General features: G+C 37.5%; 1 protein-coding gene across 1 annotated transcript in view; it reads right to left on the bottom strand.

Annotated features, from left to right (window-relative positions):
• The window catches only part of DSC1 (desmocollin 1), a 245,197-nt gene that overhangs the window by 113,281 nt on the left and 105,424 nt on the right, over positions 1-26,492 (bottom strand). Inside the window, exon 2 of the mRNA XM_059138997.1 lies at positions 20,564-20,693. The gene's annotated coding sequence lies outside the window, so the exon portion shown is untranslated. The remainder of the gene's footprint in view (positions 1-20,563; positions 20,694-26,492) is intronic.

Below are 26,492 nucleotides of genomic sequence, written 5' to 3'. Positions count from 1 at the left end.
CAGGCGCCCCCTGGAGTTGTGCCTCTTGATCTTGGAGTTGTGGGTTTAAGCGTTTAAGCCCTATGTTGGGTGTAGAGATTACTTAAAAATAAAAGCAAGCAAGCAAACAAGAAAGAAAGGTTTGGAGTGAAATGAGCTACGAGCTAATTGGTAAAGGACTGAATGAAGACCAAAACAGGAGCTCACCTAAAGCAAATTTTTAAAAAAGAAATCTATGTTGGGAATTAAAAAAAAGAAAAGAAAAGAAAAGAAAAGAAATGTGGCTTTAGTTTTTATCTTTATTGATAAAAGTTCCTAAAAGTTGCCAGGAAGCACTTTAAAAAACAAACACTATTTTATTTCACACCGAAAAGAAACCACATATGCTATGATAGAAATGTTGGAAAAATACAGGGCAAAAAAAAACAGAAACTAAAATCTAATACTCAGATATAAAGCACAGCTTACATTTTGTTCTGTTGGTCTAAAAAATATTTTTATGGCTATAAATGAACTATGCTTCCCTCAGCAGTCTGAAAAAATGCATATTTGCATAAGTTAAAAAGGATTTTTAAAAATTATTAAAAGTAAACATTAGTCGGCCTAGGCCACATGAATTATGGATTAAAAATGATCACTTAACATTTTAAAATCAAATATACCAACTTTCCTCAGTAAACTAACATCTCAGCTTTTCTAGGACTCAATCTAAGACGACATGCGTTATTTTTAAAAACTTCTTAAAATAGTATCAGAAGACAGGAGAAATCAAATTTGGGGGCCTCACTCCTCCCCGAGGAGACAGTGGGAAGCTCATTCTCCGAGTTCATACATGCGCACACAGCCTATGCGATGATATTTTCATGTCCTTCTTGTACACTTTGTCTTTGGCACAACAGTGGATTCCACTAACCAAAAAAGGGGGCTAAGTGCATGTTACTTTTGGCCTTAGTGAACTTTCAGCTTGTGTTTGTTTTATTTATATGACTACTTAAATTTTATCCCATGCATCAAATACTAGTCAGGGTTAAAGGAAGTGGTAAAGAGTCAGAACTGCTAACTACCACTTAAGTATTAAAACCACCTCCTTTTGTGAGGGGTTAATGGACTCAGTCCAGCTCCTTGCAGACATCTGTCTACATCACATATAAAATGAATTTAAATTGGCAGTGTCAGCAGAGAAAATGAGATTTCATGGGTGTGAAGACACACCAACCCTTCAGGTGAGACATGACTTCACATACTAGAGATAGTGTCCTCATAGTGAGCTCTAGGAAGCCAAACATTTTAAACACCTTTCTCACTGTTTTCCTCTCCCATAAAGGGTAGGAACAACAAATGATGCCGTCAGACCTCCTTTAATAACAAACACGTCAAATTCTATGAGCATTTATAGACATAGCTGGTGGTCATATACATTGCTAAGCTTACTTCCACTTCTGTCTTATTCAAACACTCATTTATTCTCAGAGTGGCATGTGGTAAAGGAGACTGTGTATGTTTCAGCTATTATTGTTTTCCCATTTTTTTTTAAAGATTTTATTTATTTATTTGACAGACAGAGAGAGACAGCGAGAGAGAAAACACAAGCGGGGGGGGGGGATGGGAGAGGGAAAAGCAGGCTTCCCGCCGAGCAGGGACCCCAAAGTGGGGCTTGATCCCAGAACCCTGGGATCATGACCTGAGCCAAAGGCAGACGCTTTACGACTAAGCCACCCAGGTGCCCCAACTGACAATATTTTAAATAAATATCATAATCCAGTGTTGTTATAAACATTAAATTATGCATTTGAAGCCCTGAGCAGAGTGCCTGCGATATTACAAGCTATCAATAAATGTTAAGTATTTTAATGATAGATTTTAAATTCCCGTATTGCTTAAAACTTTAATCTGATCTTTATTGTGTTTGGGTTTTTGTTTATGCTCTCCTAAATTATGGCCTCCTGCTCCAGAAGTAGTTCGCAGACTTCCTCTTTGTAGTAAACACGACTTTCTTTTCTTCAATTCCAAAATCTTTATCAAAATAGTATTAAAACTCTCATGAGTGAAATGATATTGAGAATTTATAGTTGGATTTGAGAAATAATTTTAGAACATAAGCAAGTAAAACCTGTAGTTATAGTTTCTTGAGTACCTATGATATGCCATGTTTAAAATTTTAAAGATTTTATTTATTTATGTATTTGAGAGAGAGAAAAAGAGCATGAGGAGAGGAGCAGAGGGAGAGGGACAAGGAGATTCCACTGAGTGCAGAGCCCAACGTGGGGCTCGATTCCACAACCTTGGAATCGTGATCTGAGCCGAAATCAAGAGTCTGACCTTTAACTAACTAACTCACCTAGTTGCCTTGCCACCCATGTTTGGGATTTTAATTCTATATTTTATTTACTCCTTAACATGACCTATTTCATATTCATATATTTCATATATAAATCATATTATTACCACCTGAGAGATAAGAAGGCAAATGATCAGAAGTATAATTGCTTAGAGTCATAATCTAACCAGACCTGGTGTTAAAATCCTGGTTTGCTCAACATCAAGGCCCATACTTTGGCCACTGTGATACACACACTGTCCCCCTACTACACTGACCCATTACAGCATTTTCAGTTTTTATATACTAAATTACCCTGAGCATGTAGTTGTCATTTAAAGTGACACTAATTAAAAAACGTGTATGTATCCCTATGTCTACTAAAGCATTATCTACAACAGCAAAGGTATGAAAGCAATCCATGTGTCTATCTCTAAATGAATGGATAAAGAAGATGTGGTATATATGGAATGTTACCCATAAAAAAACAATGATTTTTTTTTTTTCCATTTGCTACAACATGGATGGACCTAGGGAATATTACGCCAAGTGAAATAAGTCAGAAAGGGAAAGACAAATCCTATATAATTTCACTTATAAATAGAATCTGAGAAACAAAACAGACAAGACCAAAAAAAGTATAAACAGGGGGCACCTGGATGGTTCAGTCGTTAAGCGTCTGCCTTCAGCTCAGGTCATGATCCTGGAATCCTGGGATCAAACCCCGTTTTGGGTTCCCTGCTCAGAGGGAAGCCTGCTTCTCCCTCTTCCACTCCCCCTGCTTGTGTTCCCTCTCTTGGTGTCTCTCTGTCAGATAAATAAAATCTAAAAAAAAAAAAAAAAAGGCAGAAACATCTATAAATCGAGAACACAAACTGATGATTCTCCAAGGGGAGAGGGGGCTGGGAAGAGAGGCAAAATGGGTGAAGGGAGCAAGAGGTATAGGTTTCCAGTTCTGGAATGAATAATTCACAGGGATGAACAGTACAGCCTGAGGAATATAGTCAATGGTATTATAATAGTGTCGTATGGTGACAGATGCGAGCTGCCCTTGTGGTGAACACAGTATAATGGATATAATAGTATAATGGATAGATTTGTGGAATTACTATGTTGTACACCTGAAACTAATGTAATATGGTGGGTCAACTATACTTCAATTGAAAAGAAATGCTTTCAAGGGAAAAAAAAATGTTTAATAACCTAATCGTTCTCATTCATTTCCTCAATAAATATTTCTGAAACACTATGTGGCAGATGTTCTTCTGGACACTGGAATTTATAATCTAACTGGAGAGACAATAAATTGATGTTTTCCTGTGTAACAAATTACCGTGAACTTAGCCACTCAAATTAGCACACATTTATTGTCTCATAGTTTCTGTGGATCAGAAGTCTGAACAATGGGCACTCTGATTAGGGTTTCCCAAGGCTACAATCAAAGTGTAAACCAGGCTTGGGTTCTTATCTGAGGCTCGGGGTTTTTCCAAGCTCACGTGGTTGTTGGCAGCATTTAGTTGTTACAGACATAGAACTATAAGCCTCAAAGTTTTGTGCAGCTTCTAGAAGCTGCCTATAGTTCTTTGTCATAGGCCTTCTCTAGGAGGGGCCCTCAGAAACCTAACAGCTTGCTTGCTTCTCCAAAGCCAGCACAAGAGAAAGTCTCGAGAGCAAGTCTGCTGGTGAGAGGGAGTCTTTTCTAATGTACCCTAATCACAAGAGTCATACCCTATCGCCTCTGTAAAAAAAATGTAACCTAATTCTAGGAACGGCATCCTGTCGCTTTTGCCACATTCTGTGGGTTAGAAGCAAGTCAGGAGTCCTGCCCAAACCCACGGCGAGCAGATTATACAAAAGCATAAATACAGGAGATGGAGGTGATGTGGGCTACCTTGTCTGTCTGTCGCACCAGTAAATAAATATACAAGGATAACAGCCGATGGAAACGAGCACTCTACAGAGAATCAAAACAGGGCACTAAGCATGACTTGGTGTCGCCAGAATGAAGGGTCAGAGAAGGCCTGTTTGAGGAGGTGGCGTCTGAACGGAGATCTCAGAGACGAGCGGAAGCCAGCTAGTCTGGCTGTGTCAACCGTGAGAGTCCCTGGCGAGCACCGGATAATAGGGAAAGTGATATGAATGAAGTCCGACTGGTAAGCGGAGGCTGAGCCACATAAGGATTTACGAATATACATGTTTCTTCTCCATGCTATTATTGGAAGTTTTTGAATACTGCGAGGGTGTGATCTGATTATATATTTTATTTTGAGAGACTGCTCCAATTGCTGTAATGAAAATAAATCATTGGGATTTAACGGTAGAAGCAAGGACACTGGCAGAAGGCTCCCAGAGCAGATCGGGGGTTAAGCAATGGGGGCTTGGCCTGAGGTGATGGTGGAGATGGAGAGCAACAGACCGGCCAGAGGAATGGTTAAGAGCCATCAGACCTGCTGACATACGAGGTACAGGTTGTGAGAAGTAGAGAAATCCAAAGACACCTCCTTGTTCTTTGCTCCCACTGCCTTGTTAAAGACAAGTTTTTGCAATCCAGCTTTTCTTCAAGAATATATTTCACTTTATGTCCAAATAATCACCTTCTTATATTAATCGCTGTTGCACATAGTTCTTTCACCATTTCCTGGGGTGCTGCTTTATCAAGAAGCATCCTCAGATTCCGCTGGCCCACACCGAGGCTGACTGTGTTAGGCAGCTCTTGGACGAGACCAGATATTACCCTCTGTCACATCGATAGGGACACTTTTTTATATATGTTGCTTATAAATTTAGAAAATGGGTAAAATACAAATTTCAAACAATGCTACCCAGTGTGGAACACTGAATAACTTTTTTTTTTTTTTAAGATTTTATTTATTTATTTATTTGACAGACAGAGATCACAAGTAGGCAGAGAGACAGGCAGAGAGAGGGGAGGAAACAGGCTCCCCGCTGAGCAGAGAGCCCGATGCGGGGCTCGATCCCAGGACCCTGAGATCATGACCCGAGCAGAAGGCAGAGGCCTTAACCCACTGAGCCACCCAGGTGCCCCACTGAATAACTTTTTAAAAAAATGTATTTATTTATTTGAGATAAAGATAGAGTGCGCTAGAGAGAGCACGAGTAGCAGAGGGGGGGAGGGGAGCGAAGGAGAGGGAGGAGCAGACTCCAGACTCCACTGAGCAGGGAGCCCAAAAGGGGGCTCAATCTTAGGACCCCAAGACCCTGACTGGGGTCAAAGGCAGATGCCCAACTGACTGAGGCACGAGGCACCCTGAATAACTTTTCTTAATGATGGTTTCTCGTGAAACTAATTATTTTAGTTTTTTTCCCTTAAAGTGAGTCAAAGGACCATGTTCAGGAAAATGAATTCAAGTTCAAACAGTTTTATTTATTTGTTTTGTGGTGTAATCAAAATAGGTATTTAATTTTTGGTCTCTGACCATGGTTTCAAAATGTATTCATTGGCTATAATATTGCCCTACCTCAGGATGAAACTGGAGTAGTTCTCATGAACTTTGTATTTATTCTTAGATGAGTGGGACTTCAGTTCATAAAGTCACAAAATGGATAGTTCCAGTTTAGAAATCAAAATATCAAGAAGAAAGTATATACATAGAAAAATAGTAGAATCAACTCCTCAATATTCATTCAAAGTTAAGTCTTCTCCCCTTTCCCAGTTAAGGCCTCTACAGTTGGCCACCTCTGCATACAGGGGTTGCTGTTGGCTTTTGCTCTGACATCCTGCAACCATCCCTCATTTTCGAGGTGACGTTTTTTTCCCCCATCACGGGTGAAGCAGAGGAAGGGAGGAAAGATGAGAACATGGACATGGACGGATAGCTTCACTTCCTTCTCCAAGAAGTGCTTCTTTTCTATGTGATTTCAAGGACTGCACTGCGGAGGGAGGTCCCTCCTACAGGCCACTTTTCACTATGATCCTCAGGACACGGGCGAAAGCCTGGCTTCATGAGTGCCCCTCATCCTTCACCCGCCCAGACACACATTATTGTATTTTATTTAAATAAAATCTTTAAAAAAAAAAAGTTATTCAGTGTTCCACACTGGGTAGCATTGTTTGAAATCTGTATTTTACCCATTTTCTAAATTTATAAGCAACATATATAAAAAAGTGTCCCTATAGATGTGACAGAGGGTAATATCTGGTCTTGTGTCCTTCTCTCTCTCAGGGGCTTCAGCCCAGCTCCCACAACAGGTGGGCACCACGTTGTTCACAGGAAACGCGCAGGCAACCTCTGGCAGGACACATTTGAGGTGTTGCAGCTCAGCTGACCTGGCTGTTCAACCAAGCAGTTCCTTTTTCTCTGCCCTCCAGTGTCCTGGACTAACACCAGACCCCAAGAGTGGCACTGAATAGCAAAACAAAGACATCACTTAAGAAGTATAAATCACCCTTAATTATCAAGTTGCCCCAAAACTTTCTCCCTGGTATTAGTAATGCAGAGTGATAAATATTTTTATATAAATGAGGATACATGCACCTAAATTAAATTAATTTAGAATTCTCTCCCTTTTTCTCTCTCCCTTCTCTACTTTATCCAAATCAGAGTTAGACTACACAGTTAAAGCTCACAGAGACAACAGGTAGGAACTTGCCTTTAGCCTGAGGGCAACCACATTCCTTGTTGTGTCAGCACTGTTGTTGAAATTGGAACCTCCAAGGAAAAGAACACACTCTCGAGTCTTAAAAACATCAAAATGAGCAATAGAGTGCTCTTTTAGTTTTGCCTTCTTAAACTTAAATGATTTGGGGTCCCCCCCCTTCGTGATTCCTAAAAATATATATAAATATTTTTATCAAGAGGAATAATGGGACTATGCAGCCAATGAAATATAGAGCTCACTTAACCACAGGCCATTTATAGACAGAGAAGTGAGAATGCCAACCCCCTATCCTATGTTCACTCTTCACTATTTCACAATTGTCTGTCCTCCAGAGCTTGTTTATGTTGCTGATTACATTTTCAGGGGATGGTCCATTTCTTACAGTATTTACTTCTTGTCATATTGCTTTAGGAAGTCAGTAGAATACTAGCTTCTGGTATTCACAGATAATGTACAAAAGTTTACCCAGATTTGTATAAACCATGTATATCTCCAGATACAGAGAAGAGGGACCATGGATAGAACTCCAAAATGAATGTGAACTGACATTCACCCTAGAGTATACTTTTCACCTTTTAACCGTGTTAGTAATTGTGCTTATTTGGATTTGCTCACTCAGGTGTGAGGGAACATACCACACATCTTCAGAGCACATAGGTCAGACTCTGAGCTTCCCCCAAGAAGAAAATAATTTATCTCATTAGCCGTCCTGAGTTCTACTACTGCACAAATGAGTATTCTTTAATCGTGTGAAGCCCCAAAGTTTTAAAAACAACTATTTTTATTAAAATATTTCAGAGAAATATCACCATTGATTTCATTCACTCATTCATTCATTCATCCACAGGTTTCTGGAATACTTATACCAATAGATATTTGGTGAGAATTTGAAGATACAATGGTCAAAAAGACATTCTTTTCTTCCTTGGAACTTACCACACCAGGGTTCCTCAAACCAGAATTTTGTCTTTTTGTTTTGTTTTGTTTTATTTTGTTTTTTTGAGCACCTACCACATGCCAGCCAATGTCCTAAGTGCGGGGACACAGCAGAGAACCAGATAGAAAAGAAACAATTTTAAACATAATATAATTTCAGGAATTGTTAAGTCCAATGAAGAAAATAAAGCAGAAGTTAATATAAAGTGATTGCAGGTGCTATTTGTAGACTGATCAGAGAAGTGATGTTTGAGCAAAGACCTACATGATTAGAACAAACCAAACAAACATCTTGAGGATCACCACCCCAAGCAGAGAGGAGACAGAACATAAAGCCCAAACAAAGGAAGACCGTGGACTGTTTCCTTTAAAGTTTGACACTTTTCAGCTCACCTCAACAATTTCCAACTTTGTTATGTTCAAATTTAAACCAATTCACCACGAAATACATTATACACAGTGAACACTAATACATGTGTTGTACACTAAGGTTGAAGTTTGTGCCCCGTGTTTTTCTCTGCTAACAATTAGAGAGAGATTTGTATGCACCTATCATGCCTGAAACCTCTAGGAGAAATGCAAATCATTCAAATATATCAGCTGTCTATGATTCTTGGATATAAATCTCCTAGAGTCTATGTTCTCTCCTCTGATCTGTATGGTTGCTCTCTAGACTGGACTCAGCTATCATACTGGGTCTTCTTTTCTCTAGCATCCCGAGCATTTTCTTCTCCACTGTGTTGGATTTTCCTGATTTTGGATCCATGTCATCCTCTTTTTTTTTTTTTTAAGATTTTATTTATTTATTTGACAGACTTACAGTCTGTGATAAGAGATACTGTGAGATAATAGAGATACTGTGATAACAGAGATCACAAGGCAGAAGGGGAGGAGGGAAGCAGGCTCCCCACCAAGCAGAGAACCCGATGTGGGGGTTGATCCCACGACCCTGGGATCATCACCTGAGCTACCCAGGTGCCCTGTCATCCTTTTTTTTTATATTAATTTTCATTTTCAAGAATAATAACTTCTAGGGGCACTTGGGTGGCTCGGTGGGTTAAAGCCTCTGCGTTCGGCTCAGGTCATGATCCCAGGGTCCTGGGATCGAGCCCTACATCAGGCTTTCTGCTTGGCAGGGAGCCTGCTTCCTCCTCTCTCTCTGCCTGCTTCTCTGCCTACTTGGGATCTCCATCTCTCAAATAAATAAACAAAAATCTTTAAAAAAATAATAATAATAACTTCTACTAACTTACTATGAAAGTACATGTGAGAGAAAAAGTTGAAGACATTGAATATCTGAAGATTTCTATATTCTATCCTTACACCACATTGACAGTTTGGCTAGGGATAGGATTCCAGGATCATGTTCATTTTCCCTAAGTAAAGGCTATTCTCTTTTGTTTTCTAGCTTTCAGGGTGGCTAAGTTTGAGGCCATTCATATTTAAAAACAAGGCAATGAAAAACTCAATAGAAGTTCAGCGTGCGTTGATAGTACTTACCCACTTATAGACATTATTAAACAGGGTCTATTTAGGAAATTAAGTTTGAATTCTGACTCTCAGTGTCTGTAAGTCCTTGGAAAGGAGATAGAGCTAGTAAATTTTTTTCCAGAGAGGAATCTTCTTCCATTTTCCTGTCTTGGAGAAATAATCCTGCCCGTCACTCTCTCCGAGGTAATGAAGGAAAAGGATTAGGGTCTTGCCATTCAGAATGCGGACATTTTTTAAGCCCCATTTCAGCATGGGGGTGTCTGTAAGTCCAGAGTCTCTCTATTTGACCTCTCTAGAGAGTAATCTTCCTAATCTTCTTGAGTAAAGGAGGGACATCCATCAGTTGTGCAGGATTTGAAAAATGGGGTATTAACTACTCCAAATATTCACTCTAGACCTTGTTTTCTTCTCCATCTGTATCTGTCTCCAATCCTTGAGGCCTTTGACCTTGAGACATCAATCCATCCACTTCTAGTTTCAACTCAAGAAAGTCTGCTGATTCATCTCTATTTTAAAGCATAGTTGCAATTATCTGCTTACTCTCTACCTTTATCCCTGCAGATTTATAGTTGTTTTAATTCCACTGGGTTGATAAAACAGTTGTTTTAACCATTTTGATTTTATATTTAACCTACAGTATCTACCTAGAAACTCTTTTGAATCATTTTTTCCCCACAATCTAATTACTTTCCACAAGGAATGTGTTATAAACAGAATTTTCTTCATCTCGTCTCATCATTGTGCAAAGATAAGCGAAAATTATGAAAAGAAAAATGCTAATACTAGAGATAAGAAGCCTAGAGTTTATAAACTTAATACATTAGAGATAAAGATGGAAATCAATATCTCTTTAAGTTCAATCTGGTACTTATTGGATTTAAGTTGGTTGAATACATGAACAGATATAAGTACAAGAATAAACTTAAAGGTTATGTTTTAAATGCCAGAAAGATATTACCCAAAATGGTATTTCGTGAGTAAAATGTAATTAAGGAATTTACAATGGAAATCTTTCTATAATAATTCTGTCACTAGTCTTTAAGGAATTTGAATTCCAGAAAGTTCCAGTAACATAAGCACAAAACTATAGAAGTCTCCAAATAATTTTTAGGACACCCTCTTTAATTTAAAGAGTCCTGAAACTAATCTAATAGGCAGATCAAATCAGAGCTAAGAGAGAAAACACTCCAGGAGGGAAACTAAAAGACAAAGTCAAACAAACTAACAAAGAACACATTAAAAACCTGAATGAATGATTATCAAAGTTTTCAAAGTTCCGTGAAAGTGTTGGGAATGACTAAATGAAAGGCACATAGAAACCTAGGCAACAAGACAATTGTTGACTATCTCCCAGGGAAATGGAAAATTACATTTTCATGTAACTTGAAATAGACAAAAACTTTGAAAGTATCATTTCATGTAATTACATATCATGTAATTTGAAATGAAAAAAAGAAATATGATCCAAGAGTGCTATGTGGTTCAGCTGTGAATAATACCTACATCGTCAAGACAAAGTAAGCACTGAATTTTCATTTTACCAAAATTGGGAGGATGAGTTGAGAGAGGAATGTATGAAAATGTGTGAAACAGGTTTTTTTTCCATTTGATGCTTTAAGGACAGGTAAATGATAGTCTCATCTTCCACAGAAGAAACTTAATAGATTATATGTCAGTATTTAAACTAAAGAATACATTATAAAATTTGAAAGAAATCTCCGAAGAAACAGACTTGAATGTGGGTTACCCTGGTAGGTAGGAACCCAGGGTGAATTAGCATTGGGCGTGAGATTGCTTACATGTCTCATATATACTTTGTCATTTTATTTCACATTTTAAAGCATATTGTGGATTTTTTTTTTTAATGAATAGGGACCAGCAGTTCAGACGCTTAGATGTAAATCTTTGCTCTGGTCTGGTTATTCAGTAGCTCAAACAGGTTCACTGAGTTCCATGAACTGCACCCCCAAAATTCCAGGGCAGTTTTTAGAATAAAATAAAGAATCTCCAAGTTACTCCTTCCAGGATACACCTTGGCACTTCGGCATGTCTTGGACGAGTTCTCTGAACCCAAAAGTTTTACATTCTTGACAAGTCACAGCATGACCACATCTTCTCCCCATTCCAAGGACTCTAAAGAGGTGCTCAACAAGACTCCCACCGCCCCCCCCCAGCTCCTTCTTAAATGGATTCTTCAGAGGCTGAGAAATAGCAGGGCCCAACGTGTCCTAAAAGCTTTAAGAAATTTTCCAGATAAAAAGAGGAATTTTCAAGGCATCTGTGGATCTCCTAGGATTTTAGAGACTCAAGTTTCAATATAAATGTCCTTGAGATAATTCTGAATGACCAACAGAAGAGATGGCTGTACGTGCCCAAAGCCAGGAGGATGAAGGTAACGCTCCCTTATGGCATGGGTGTATCTATTGAGCTAAGGACAGAAGAGTGATTTCTTCTTAATTCAAATTTGTGTCTATGTATCTGACAAATGTTTTTACCAAAAATTTAAAACCTTTATTCACACTTTAAAAAACTGAATATGTTTGTCTAATTTTTCTTAAAACTAAACTTTTAAAATTTGTATACAAATTAAATGCAAATAGAAGATTGTTTAAAGCACATGGTGTCTGGCATTGTGTTTTAGCACATCTCTGTCTTCCTGTGTCTCATCACAGTTGCTATTTACAAAGCAAACTGCACCTCCTTAACATTTCACACTCTGAAAACCAGATCCACATTCTTCTCTTATCAGGGGGCTGGTCCCCTGCACTCAACTTAATGTTTAACTAAAGTAACTCAGACTACTTTTACTTATTTAATATGCTTTGCTTCTCTGAGAAGAGAATCTGTACATTGAGCTGTGCTGCATACACGTTTTATTTAGGTGTGTATACATATTTTATATTTATAAATACACATAATTACAATCTCCAGCCTATTTGAGCTAGTTACAAATAGATAGAGCAACTACCTGCCTAAAACCTCACAGTTTGAAAATAACTAATCTCCTATTAACTCAAATTACCAAAAGATGTAATCATATTTTGCCAATTTATATCTATATATAATGAGTCCTAAATTTGAAAAGTATTATTTGAATCTTTTATTTTCATTAGCACCTTGATATTGGGTGAGGTTTCAAATTAAAAGGGTACAACCCTAGTTGTTCCAATGGAGATGATCATTTTCCCTCTTCAGCTGGTTACTGGGTATTTAATTATCTAAAATCTTAATGTAAAACTCTTGACTATAGTGACATACAGGGAGTTTTGTGGTTTAGATTTTGGGCTGCTATTTCTGTTCATCAAGGAGAGAGTCCTGAGCCACCATGGAATTATGTGGAGCCCTCTGATTCATCGTTAGTCATTAATTCTGTTATTTCTGCACACCAAAATAAAATAAGATAAAATAAAAATAGATAAAATAAAAAATCAGTGTTTTTGTTTTGAGGTAGAATTTATACAGAAAAGAATGCAAAAATCTTAGTTGTACAGCTCAATGAATTTTGACATATATATATCTATATATCTATATATCTATATATCTCCCTGTAACCTATATCCACATCAAGGTATAGAACATATCTATCCCACTAGAGATTTTCTCCATGTCCCTTTCCAATCAATAGCCCCTTTTTACCCCAGAGTTAACTACTTTTCTGATTTCTATCACCATATATTAGTTTCGCATAATTTGTGCATGAACTCCATACAAATAAAATTATAAAGTCTCTAAAACAATGTGTACATATGTGTGTACATAATGTGTGTGCACATGAGTGTACACATGTGTATCTGTGCATATTATGTTTCTATGGATACCATGGTCCAAATAGTTATTTAAGAGAGAGGTAGGGGGTTAAAGGTGAAGTGGAAAACAATGACTAATTCTATGTAATTACTGCATAATTTCAATGAGTGCAGTGAGCATTTGTTCTTCTTTTTATTTTTTTTAAAGATTTTTAAAAATTATTATTTATGTGAAAGAGAGGGAGAGAGAGAGAGAGCAAGCATGAGTTGGGGCAGGGGCAGGGGTAGAAGCAGGCTCCCCACTGAGCAGAGAGCATGAAAACCCAGGACCCTGGGATCCTTACCTTAGCTGAAGGCAGAAGCTTAACTGACTGAGCTACCCAGGTGCCCCAACATTTGTTCTTCTTGTTTAAAAAAAAAAAAAATCTAGTAAGCTAATATACATAGGCATGTATGTTTCAGAAGAATATTATTTCCCTAGAAACATAAATTTAATTTTCCTGCACACAGAAAGATGTTTAGAGAAATGCTTTTTAACTATTATTCATCTGTGATTTTAGTCTTCAGGACGTGATAACAATTGAGGAAATTTGAGAAGTTCATTGTCAATTGCAAATTCTGTAGCAAAAAATCCTTAGCTTTAGGTAGATTCACATTTGTAATAAACTATGACCTGAGACAAACTTCGAAACAATTAGTAATATTTCAACCCAATATTGAATGAAAGATGATTTTTAAATAAAAGCATAACTTTCTTCAGCATACTTTGTAGAATTAATGAAGCATGACTATATTTACAGTCACATAATTAAAAGCCCTAAGACATTGTAAGTAAATTGCCTTATCACTTAATCCCTTTTAAGACTAAACGATATTTATTTATTTATTTATCCAACCACTTATAGTGATGCATGTATTTTGCTGAGTCAGGGATAATATTTTAAAATATATAAAATTCACATATCTTTTTTTTTTTAAGATTTTATTTATTTAATAGAGAGAGATTTCACAAGTAAGCGGAGAGGCAGGCAAAGAGAGAGAGAGAGGAGAAAGCAAGCTCTCCGCTGAGCAGAGAGCCCAATGCGGGGCTTGATCCTGGGACCCTGGGATCATGACCTGAGCTGAAGGCAGAGGCTTTAACCCACTGAGCCACCCAGGCGCCCCTAAAATTCACATATCTTTTTTTTTTTTAGATTTTTTTTTTTTAATTTATTTGTCAGAGAGAGAGAGGGAGAACACAAGCAGGCAGAGTGGCAGGCAGAGGCAGGTAGAGAAGAGGCTCCCCACTGAGCAAGGAGCCCGATGCGGGACTCGATTCCAGGACCCTGGGATCATGACCTGAGCTAAAGGCAGCAGCTTAACCAACTGAGCCACCCAGGCGTCCCTAAAATTCACATATCTTAATAAAAATGATATTCTTTTACTGAATGGAATAACACAGCCCATTTTAAATACTTTCCAAAATAGGATTTTTCAAAAATATTAAGAGCACCATTCAACTCGCTGTTATCGGGCGAAAGAAAATCATAATATGAGCACAGGGAATTTGAATGCCCCCTAAACAGAAATGAATTCTCCAATACAACAGATACAAATTATTGTAAGGTGAAGTTTCCTGAAGGTGGCAGCATCCTAAGCAAATCTGTCTTCAACATTTGCAGCCTGCTGTACTTACTCATGAAGTATTATTATATTTGCTGGTTAAAATGACTAGTAATATTATAAACCATTATTAATTATGAAAACAACATAGTTATCATCATCATAATGATGTGATCACTAAAGGATTCCTACTTAAAGCATAGTCTATGTTTTCAGATATCTTTTACACTCAATACAAAAACCTTTGTGAAGGTTTTTTCTATCTGTAAAGATTTCTATTTCCTGATTCACTACATGAATTTTCTTACTAATACATGTCAGCAAAGTGATAAGGTGACAGAGATACATTTCAAAATTCCAATTTCCAACTTTGAGCCATTTTCTTATCAGAAAAAAATATTTTTAATGCCATTTTCTGCATTACATTTCTTAAAGCAGGAGCAAAATAATCATGATGAATATTATGATTATGATTCTTGAAACTAAGTACAGTCCCATAAATGAAGAGGGAAATTCTAATTTAAACATTGGGTTTTAAAGTACTTATTCAATTCAATTCAGTTTTAAATGAGAACCCATAAAGGTTTTTTTTTTTTTTTTGCCTGCCAATAAAATATTATTTGATGGCATATTTTTGAAGCTATAAAGCTCTCTCTCTCTACAGATGGTTATGGCTGTTATCATTACTATTAAAAGGCAAGTTTCCTGACCTATACTTTGTGATTAGGGACTTTTGTAGGAAGAAATAGTTCATTATTAAGGCCAATCATGCCATCCCTGATTAAATACCCCATCAAAGATCAAAGTTCCCTCAAGGGAAATGCCAGCCTGCAAGAACAACTGAAACATATAGGTCATTAATAAGAATTGCATAATTGGGGGCGCCTGGGTGGCTCAGTGGTTAAGCATCTACCTTTGGCTCAGGTCACCATCCCAGTGTCCTGGGATCGAGCCCTGCATGGGGCTCCCTGCTCAGCGGGAAGCCTGCTTCTCCCTCTCCACTCCCCCTGTTTGTGTTCCCTCTCTCTGTCAAATAAATAAATAAATAAAATATTTTTAAAAAATAAGAATCGCATAATCGCCAGATCTTTCGATTTATCCCCCGTTAGGTGTACCTAAATTCTGCCTCACTCATACAAGTCCTGAAGAGGGAACAAGCATTTTCTCAGTAATAAATCTCAACAAGTAATTTCTCCATAATGACAGCCACTAATCTTTTGCCGTATCGTTCACCAATAGAGATCCTCTGGATGTAGACATTTTTCTTTTAAAATGAGATGTGTATCTCCATTCCTCAGCACTTATTGGTTGATTTGCAGTCACTTGTTTGTTATTCCATATCCAGACACGTGGATAAATGCTTAAATTCTATGGTGTTTGTCAGTACCTCTTATCTAAAATTCAATGCCTACTTACCATGTTTACTAAATTCTATTGCCATGGGATCAAATGTTATTTTAGAAAATCAGTGAAGCCTTTTGTGTTACAAGCACAAACACCTGGTGTTTCCTTGCAGATGGTAAGTTGCAAGCCAGCTAATCCATATATAACCACGTGATTTAGCAAAGAGAAAGTCCCTGGAAGTCCCAGGCAATGCCAACAACTTTCTTTCCTAAGACTCTCCTCAACCAGAGTTTTCCCTTTTATCCCGATTGCATTTTTTTAATCTTCCTTCATTCTGTTTCTTTCCTTTTCTCTTCTGCATATCATTCTTCTTTCTTACACTTACTTATTTTTTTTTTTCTTCACCTTGTTCCTTCCCTTTTCAGTTTCTGAGTCTTTGAGCCTAGGGGATATTAGGGGTTTTCCAGGAGTATTATCTGAAGGCTGGAGAAAAGCACCAGGACTGGACTTGAACTCACAGAAGCAACAACAGCAAGACTCTGGGTGATGATGGGCAATGGCTGGAGTGATGATTTATCTGGATGTTATTGAGTAAGGGGGAAAAAGAGAATATGGGGACAAGGAAAGGTCTATGCAGTCTACTAATAAACTGAAAACCAAAAATTTCCAACATATTCATGCCATACAGCTGCTTTTTTGTGTATTTGAGATTAGCAAGTTAAAAATTCTTAGAATATTTGGTGCAAATTCCTCAGCTAGTATCACAGGGTCATATTAATACCCAGCCAGCACATTACACGTACAGATGAAGATGGGCTCCTTTATTTTATGCTTTGCTAAACAAGGCTTGAAAAAGAGAATAATTAGGGATGCCTGGGTGGCTCAGTTGGTTAAGTGGCTGCCTTCAGCTCAGGTCATGATCCCAGCATCCTGGGATTAAGTCCCACATCGGGCTCCTTGCTCAGCGGGGAGCCTGCTTCTCCCTCTGCCTCTGCCTGCCGCTCTGCCTGCCTGTGCTCTCTCTCTCTGACAAGTAAATAAGTAAAATCTTTAAAAAAAGAGAGAGAGAGGAAATTTATGAAAAGAGTGGGAAAGATATTTTAACTGAAATTGGGTCACTTAAGCATGAGTGATATAACAGAAGATAGAAGTATAAAAAAGAGAAAATGACATGATTTCTGCATGGCGAACTTGAGAGAAATAAGAAAGAAGCAAAAGTTGAAACAAGATGGACATTTGAGCAAAAGTTGAAACATTATTGATGGACATTTGAGCAATTTCTAGTTTTGGGATATGACACATAGTAGCTCCTCCACAAACACTCCCATATGTCTTTCAGTGTTCATATAAGCAATTAACAACTACCCTGGGAGATAGAGGACACAGGCAAGAAAAAAATAATAACCAGGATTATAATGTTGGGGAATGACAGGGAGAAAGAGAAATGATGTAGAAGCCAGAAAAAAAAAAAAATCTCAGTGATCAGAATTGTAAGAAGAAAATAAATTTGGAAAATAACATAGAGGAAGAAGCAGTAAGTTTTTGCATGAGTTGAAAAAAAAAGGGGGTGGGTGGGTCATATCATCTGCCCAGTGAAGAAGATTTGGATATTTGGGAAGGACAGAAGAAATTCAGTAACTGTTGTGCGAGGAAGTCAGTTTTGCCATAAACCAAATAGAGGGAAAACCACTGGTTCTAGCCAACAAGTTGATTTCACGCCAAGCATAAAAGGGCAACACATACATAATTTAATTATCACTGAAAACAGAGATGACACTAATTGTATCTTAAACTCTCCCTAATCTCATGGAATGTGATAATAAGCGAATTGTGGACAGCATCAAGCTCATTTCTGGAGCTCAACTGAAGTCACACAATAAAAAAACAAAGTTAGCAAGAAGGAATGTGTGTTATTAGTCCATGCTAGCTAGCTACCTAGAAATTTTAGGTACTCTGCATTTGAGACAAATTTATTTCCTGATCTCTCCTGCAATATCAAGGTCTATATGCAGTTTGCTCCTCAAGTGAAAAGGAAAAGAGGCAGGGCAGAGACACCCTCAGCGAGCGTCCCTCCTCCTTTGCCCATGGGTACAACAGCTTGGTCACACCAAAGGTGCAGTGCCCAGAGCCCCCACCCACTAACAAATGCCCCATTAGAAACTGACTCTCCTCTCCGGGCTTCCAGTACAAGGAAATGAAGACACAAGAATGTAATGTAAACTTCTAGTTTCTACGATTGGTGAGTGAGTAATAGCCCACTATGTTTAACCTCTTCAGGTATAGCCGTTGTGTCAGGGGAATTCCATTTACATAAAGGCTCCCAGGTTCTTAGATAAGGTAGGTAAACATTGGAGCTTATTGCCAGGTTTTCCTGTGGCTGAGTCAGAAGTCCAGGGAGAGAGTTTTTATGTTTTTTTTGTTTTTGATTTTTTTTCCTTCAAACTTTAGGAAAGCCGCCTTAGGGTTATTTTTCCAGACAGAAGAGTAAACATACATGCTTCTGGCCACACAAAAGCAGGATCTTGAGTTTGGGAAAAGGGCTTTATAGTGTATTTTGCTAACCTGCTTCCCTTAGGCAGCTCTAAAGAGATTAAAAAGTTCTTTGTAAAAGCTGCTTGGAGTCAGAGAGAAAGTTTAATTACTTTTTAAACTAACATATGATATAAATATGGGGTAGCTATGATGCCTATGAAAAGTACACCTATCACATGCATATGGCTCAATGAATTTTTATCAGGTAACTATATCCTGTGTAACTAGTCCTCTGATCATGATCTAGAACATGAAGGCCCTCTGTCACTAACTTCAAATATAACTAACTACTAGCTTGAATTCTATTTATTTATTTATTTATTTATTTGACAGATAGAGATCACAAGTAGGCAGAGAGGCAGACAGAGAGAGAGAGAGGAGGAAGCAGGCTGCCCACTGAGGAGTCCGATGTGGGGCTCGATCCCAGCACCCCAGTATCATGACCCGAATCGAAGACAGAGGCCTTAACCCATGAGCCACCCAGGCACCCCTTGAATTCTTTTTTTTTTTAAGTTTTTTTAAATTTATTTGACACCGAGAGAAAGCACGTGCACAAGCAGAGAAAGTGGCAGGCAGAGGGAGAAGCAGGCTCCCCACTAAACCCAGAGCCCAATGAGGGGCTTAATTCTAAGACCCTGGGATCATGACCGGAGCTGAAGGTAGATGGTTAACCCACTGAGCCCACCCAGGTGCCCTGAGCTTTTGTCAATTTAAATAAATGAAACAGTGCTGTATGTTCTTTTCTGTATTTGGCTTCTTCCACCCAATATTATGTTTGTATAATTCATTCATGTTTAAAAGAAGCTATTGATTAGTTATTCTCATTGCTGTATAGTACTCCACTGTATGAATACATTGTCTTATATTATCCATTCTATTATTGATGGACATTTGAGCAATTTCTAGTTTGGGGATATGATACATAGTGGCTCCTCCACAAACACTCCCATATGTCTTTCAGTGCATATATTCATTCATTTATGAAAGATATATATCAAAGAGGTGGTAATAGTAAACCACAGGGTAGGTACACGTTCATTTATTTTAGTAGATAGCACCAAACAATTTTCCAAAGTATTTCTAACAATTTACATTCCAAATGTAATATGTGAGAGTTCCAACTGCTCTACATTTTTGACAACCCTCAATATTTTCTGCCTTTCTGTTTTATCCTTTCTGGTGGGTGACCATGGAGTTTAGAGCTATACTCTAATGCTGATTGAAGAGTCTTGGACCCAGATCTTAATAATTCCAGTTGTGATGTATTTAGGTCCCATATCCCACCTTAGTACTTAGCACCTTTTTGGTAAGTGAAAGTCAATAAATTTTTTAGACATTTACCCAGCAAGCCAACTTTACCCAACAACAAAGTCTCTGAAAAAGAGCTGAGGTGTCAAATTTTCAACTCAGTCACACTGAATAAACCTACACTTCCAAGGATATATATGTTTTTTCAAGTAATTTCATTTTTCTATCTAATCATTTTACTTTTAAAGATTTTTTTCTTTTTTGACAGACAGAGATCACAAGTAGGCAAAGAGGCATGCACAGAGAAAGAGAGGAGGAAGCAGACTCCCTATGGAACAGAGAGCCCAAAGCGGGGCTCGATCCCAGGACCTTGGGATCATGACCCGAGCTGAAGGCAGAGGCTTCAACCCACTGAGCCACCAAGGCGTCCCATAATCATTTTACTTTTAATTAGTCTAATTCTTTGCTCTTTCAGAGATCTATCCAGAATGGTTTGGTGATTTCCAGAGCTGAAAAAGGACCCACTAAAAATTTTGTTCTAGATTAAAATATTATTCATTAAATGACTACTGCCTGATATTTATTGTGATAATTATCAGTAATGCAAAAATTAATAAAATACCGTCTTTTTTCAGCAATTCACAACTAAAGAGAAAGATAGTAATAGCTAACATTGTTTGAGTGCATACACTTCGCACATACTATCTCATTTAATCTTTATCACACACATTGGAGTAGGTTCTCTTACTGTTAAAGATGAGGAAACTGAGGCACAGCAATGTGAAGGAACTTCTTGAGGTAGCAGTGATGTAGAAATGGGATCAAATCCAGCAAGTCTGATTCCAGAGTACCCTTTCAACCATTACAACATCCTCTGACTGTAACAAAAGACAGAATAGGATATGTGCTTAAAAATAGGGCTAACAACAAAGTTATCTGAGAGGTACAAGTGGGAGAAATAAATTCTGACCATGGAAGTGGAGAACTTTATGAAAATAGCATTGAATGAGCTATATTTTTAAATTAGGTAGTACTGTAAAGGAAAAAATGAGAAGAAATGGAACTTTATGTAGCAAAAACAACACAGATTCTAAATTCCTTTGGGAAAGGCAATGTGTTTTCTTACTATAACCTAAGAAACCAGAAAAAGGCCTGTGAACTAGCCAGCGTTGAATGAATGCAGGAATTTAGGGCCAGGTACTGTATCCAGTTGCTCTGCTCTGCTCAGCTGGCTGATGGATGACAAAGTGAATGAATACATAAATGCGTTAAGAGCACGTTCAGAAAAGCAGTACTTCGGAGTCAGCTTAACTAAAGTACGGCAACTTGGTCTAAGATGTAAAGTGTATCATTCCAGGGCTCAGTTAGTTAGGCATCCAGTTCTTGGTTTTGGCTCAGGTCATAATCTCAGGGTGGTGAGATTGAGTCCCATGTAAAGGTGAAATTCTCTCTCTCCTTCTGCCCCTCCCCCAGCTCATGCCTGTGTGTGTGTGTGTGTGTGTGTGTACACACGTGTGCATGCTCTCTCTCTGTCTCTCAATAAATAAATAAAATCTTTTTTAAAAAATGTATCATTCTATACAATTTATTTTCTACTATAATGTTGGGATCTTTAATTGAAGCAACTTCTTTCAAAATTCTGGGAGTGACTTTGTTAAACAATCATTAAATTTAATTGCATATAAACTAGGCCAAATTTTAAATCCCTTTCAATAGTTTATCATCACATAATGGTTTTAAGAATTATTTTCTTAAAAAAGATTAAGAAATCACCGAACTAAAATATTACTTTAGGGTTAAAGGAAAGAAACGAATGTAACATACACTCCAAATAACAAATATTGAGTGGGTGTTAAATTAGATGAATAAATAATATTCATTTTTGAATAGTGGTTAAGTAAAGATATTTTAAAATTAGTACTCCAAAAGTATTTGAAAAATATTTGTCTTTTCTCACAAAGAATCATAATTTGTAAGGATCTTGAGATGACATATTATATCCAAGGAGTGCCAAAAATATTTTCAATGATGGTGACAACTATGTTGTGTTGAAATCAGCCCAAGAAAACAGTTACTAGTTTTAAAAACTATGCAATGTGTTTGGGAACAATATGTTTCAAGAATCATAAAGAAGTTCATATCATAGTTCCTCCACTTCTGGAAATTTGTTCATTAAATATTTCATTTATTTGTTTGTCAAAGAGATACCACAAGAAGGCTGAGTGGAAGGCAGAGAGAGAAGAAGGCTCACTGCTGAGCAAGGAGCCTGAGGGGGCACTTGATCCCAGGACAATGGGATCATGACCTGAGCCCAAGGTAGATGCTTAACTGACTGTCTCTTATGAGACAATTTAATGAGAGAATTCTGACAAGGATAGACTATCACAGTACTTTTAAAAACACAAAATCATATTCACTAAAAATATTGTGAGGTAGATGATTTATACAATATGATTATTACATGTAAAAATACATAGATAAAGATAATAGATAAAAACTGATCACCTCAACTAAGAGAGCATTTTAATTAAAAATAGCATTTGATGTTATGTTTTTTTTTCTAATAAAAAGTAAACTACTTCTTTTATGGTTTCTTAAAAATGGAAGTGAAAAACTATTCAGATTATAGAATTATAGAGATTCTGCCTAAATACTAAGGTAAAATTTTATGTGTTAAAATTGCCTTTGCAGACAGCCTCTTCAATAAATAGTGTTGGGAAAATTGGACAGCCACATGCAGAAAAATGAAATTGGACCATCTCCTTACACCGCACACGAAAATAGACTCAAAATGGATGAAGGACCTCAATGTGAGAAAGGAATCCATCAAAATCCTTGAGGAGAACACAGGCAGCAATCTCTTCAACCTCAACCGCAGCAACATCTTCCTAGGAACATCGCCAAAGGTAAGAGAAGCAAGGGCAAAAATGAATTATTGGGATTTCATTAAGATCAAAAGCTTTTGCACAGCAAAGGAAACAGTTAAAAAAACAAAAGACAACTGACAGAATGGGAGAAGATATTTGCAAATGACATATCAGATAAAGGGCTAGTGTCCAAAATCTATAAAGAACTTAGCAAACTCAACACCCAAAGAACAAATAATCCAATCAAGAAATGGGCAGAAGACATGAACAGACATTTCTGCAAAGAAGACATCCAGATGGCCAACAGACACATGAAAAAGTACTCCATATCACTCAGCATCAGGGAAATACAAATCAAAAACCACAATGAGATATCATCTCACACCAGTCAGAATGGCTAAAATTAACAAGTCAGGAAATGACAAATGCTGGTGAGGATGTGGAGAAAGGGGAGCCCTCCTACACTGTTGGTGGGAATGCAAGCTGGTGCAACCACTCTGGAAAACACCATGGAGGTTCCTCAAAATGTTGAAAATAGAACTACCCTATGACCCAGCAATTGCACTACTGGGTCTTTACCCTAAAGATACAAACATAGCCATCCGAAGAGGCACATGCACCCGAATGTTTATAGCAGCAATGTCTACAGTAGCCAAACTATGGAAAGAACCTGGATGTCCATCAACAGATGAATGGATAAAGAAGATGTGGTATATATACACAATGGAATACTATGCAGACATCAAAAGAAATGAAATCTTGCCATTTGCGACTACGTGGATGGAACTAGAGGATATCATGCTTAGCGAAATAAGTCAGTTGGAGAAAGACAACTATCATATGATCTCCCTGATATGAGGAAGTGGAGATGCAACTTGGGGGGGTTAAGAGGGGAGAAGAATGAATAAAACAAGATGGGATCAGGAGGGAGACAAACCGGAAGTGACTCTTAATCTCACAAAACAGACTGAAGGTTGCTGGGGGGAGGGGGGTTGGGAGAAAGGGGGTGGGGTTATGAACATTGGGGAGGGTATGTGCTATGGTGAGTGCTGTGAAGTGTGTAAACCTGGCAATTCACAGACCTGTACCCCTGGGGATAAAAATATATTATATGTTTATAAAAAATTTAAAAAAGATTAAAAAAAATTGTCTTTGCACCATATCTTCCAAGTTCAAAATTCTTCTCAGATATAATCATTACAAACAAAATACTTCTGTTAAATAAGTGGGTGTTGGTTGTTGGCTATTGCCATATTTTTCAGGTGAGAAAAATGAAACCAATTACTTCAGTGATGTATCATTTGCTGGTTATAGGAGCAGAGAGGCCTCTTTATCTCGAGTCAATAATGATTTCCAATGGGCTCACTAGTCTCTAATCAAAACTGTTTAAACCTAACTTTTTCTTTGTCTGCCTAACTCTAAATATGGAGCACTGTTCTTTTCTCACCGGAGATTATTTTATACCACTATAAAGTTACTCTGGAAGTCCAACTATGAGTCTGCTTTGTATAAAGTGGAGAGAAACAAAATTCTGAAAATGAATTTGAGCTAGTAGAACTTCTCAAGAAGATAAAATCCCAGGAGGTTTTATTTTCTATCTATATGCACACAACATATTTTCATGATCAAAGCAAGGTAACTCTCAGAATTATACCAAAATCAGATCAACTTTTCACCATTGATCTCTGCTGTTATTAGCTGGAATAATACTCTAAGACTTTACAAAATCATGGCTGAAAATCCTTGTAAATAATTGCACTTGTGAATTAAATAACGATTTTTGGGTGGTGCCTTTTTTTTTTTCCCTCCAAAGCTATTTGTAGCTGTGCCAATAAAATTGATGGGTAGAATTTGACTTCTTACTCATAACTTTGAAAACAAATGTCCCATGCACATTAGACAACTATCTATAACGATTATGTTGGCCTCTTCTTTAAAGCAAATATTTTATAAAAGAAAGTTGCTACATACTCTAATGTTCCCATAAAAAAAAAACCTTTAACTCTCTAAAATTTGGAAAAGAAAGTTTTATTTCCAAATAAATTTTATTTTTAATTTCTCAAAGAAAACCACCTTATATGGTTAGTAATTTGACGTGGCATAGTCTAATCAGAAAACGGAAACAAATCTCTTTATTTAAAAAGAATTCTGTATTCTAAGTATTGAGAAGATCAAATTTTCAAGAATTATATCTGTATATGATATATGTCTATATTTGTGAGATAGAAATCATAACACTAATACTTTTCTCATTCTTTAAAAATAATGATTAATAAGAAAAGTAATAATGGTATTAACATTATATTTCTTACTAATGTTCATCTGAGAATGTTTGAATATTTAGTTACCCCTGCTTGTCTTTTTTCCTGTTCACTTGATTACCCACTCCCAAGCCTATATTTTAATTAATTTTAATCAGGGTAGATTAATAAATCCCAGCTTGTTCATGGGAACCAACTGATTCAGAATGAATCTTTTTTAATTGTTTTGTGTTCACATGGGTGTTCACTTTGGCTCCTCCCCAAGCTTCCAGCCAAGGGGGAAAATTACCTTTCCACGCCCAACTAAAAACAGAGTCAAAGAATAATTCCTTTGGTGAGCAGCGTCACTGAATAAGCAGTTTTAGCGTGGTGTGTGTGTATTTTTTTAAATGAAAATCTGTATGTAGATTAAGTCAACAAAGTAGTTTTCACATAGAATACCAGATCCTGTTGTTGCTTTTTTTTTTTTTTTTTTTAGAAATCACATTCTGGGAAGACTGCACGCGAAGTAACCGCTTGAGCTAAAGCCGACCCAATCTGAAATTTATAATCTTTATTACCAAGTTTTATACATCTCAAAGGACATGTTTTTCTCCTGGATGAAACAGTTTTCTTAAAAAGCAAACTGGAATTCTTTTCCCAGCCCATGTTTTGTGTCCTTCACCTCTAATCTTCCAAAAAAATTCTTTGATACTGTCATTTTTTTTTTTAGATTTTTATTAATTTATTTGACAGAGATCACAAGTAGGCAGAGAGGCAGAGAGAGAGAGAGGAAGGGAAGCAGGCTCAATGCTGACAGAGAGCCCAACACGGGGCTCGATCCCAGGACCCTGAGATCATGACCTGAGCTGAAGGCAGAGGCTTTAACCCACTGAGCCACCCAGGTGCCCCAATACTGTCATCTTTGATACTGTTCTAAATGAGAATGTTTTTGAGTTCTTTTCTTTTGTCAAAAGGTAACCATTAGTGCCCCTGTTTAAAACAAACAAACAAACAAACAAAAAAACCCTGATTGCATTATGACACAGAACTTCTTACCTAATTTCTTGCCTTTCTGTAATAAAAGTCAGGAATCAGTACTTGTCTGGTTTGACCTAGAAAAGTATCCAAGCCCTCCAGAAACGAATGGTACAAGCGTCCTATGTCCAGGATCACTATGCTTTAAGAAAGCAACATAGATGGAGTGCTCATAAAGAGAAAAGAGCAAGATCTCTACAAGCTGAGTTGGTATGTAAGAGAAAGATGAAGAAGCATTTTTAGAATACTGGGGACGTGTTGGTGAGGTCTTAGAGCCTCGGGTTCCTCTCCAAACCCACCTCCAGAAGCAACACCCCCACCCTCTCTCCAAGGTGATGAATCAGACAATCCTCTCATCTCCAGAGTGGTTTCCAGAGTGGTGGCTGCCAAAACACTCCACTTGAGGGCTCATAAACACTTCTTGAAAAATGGTGGTGATGACAGATTGGGGGTTTTTTGTGATCTGGCTTATGAGAGTAGGATTCTAGATGCAGGATTTGTGAGACGAGGTGAAGAAAATCAATAATATGTG

This window comes from Mustela lutreola, chromosome 11 (genome assembly GCF_030435805.1).
Source record: "Mustela lutreola isolate mMusLut2 chromosome 11, mMusLut2.pri, whole genome shotgun sequence".
NCBI lineage: Eukaryota > Metazoa > Chordata > Mammalia > Carnivora > Mustelidae > Mustela > Mustela lutreola.
This window is presented reverse-complemented; position numbering and strand designations above follow the sequence as displayed.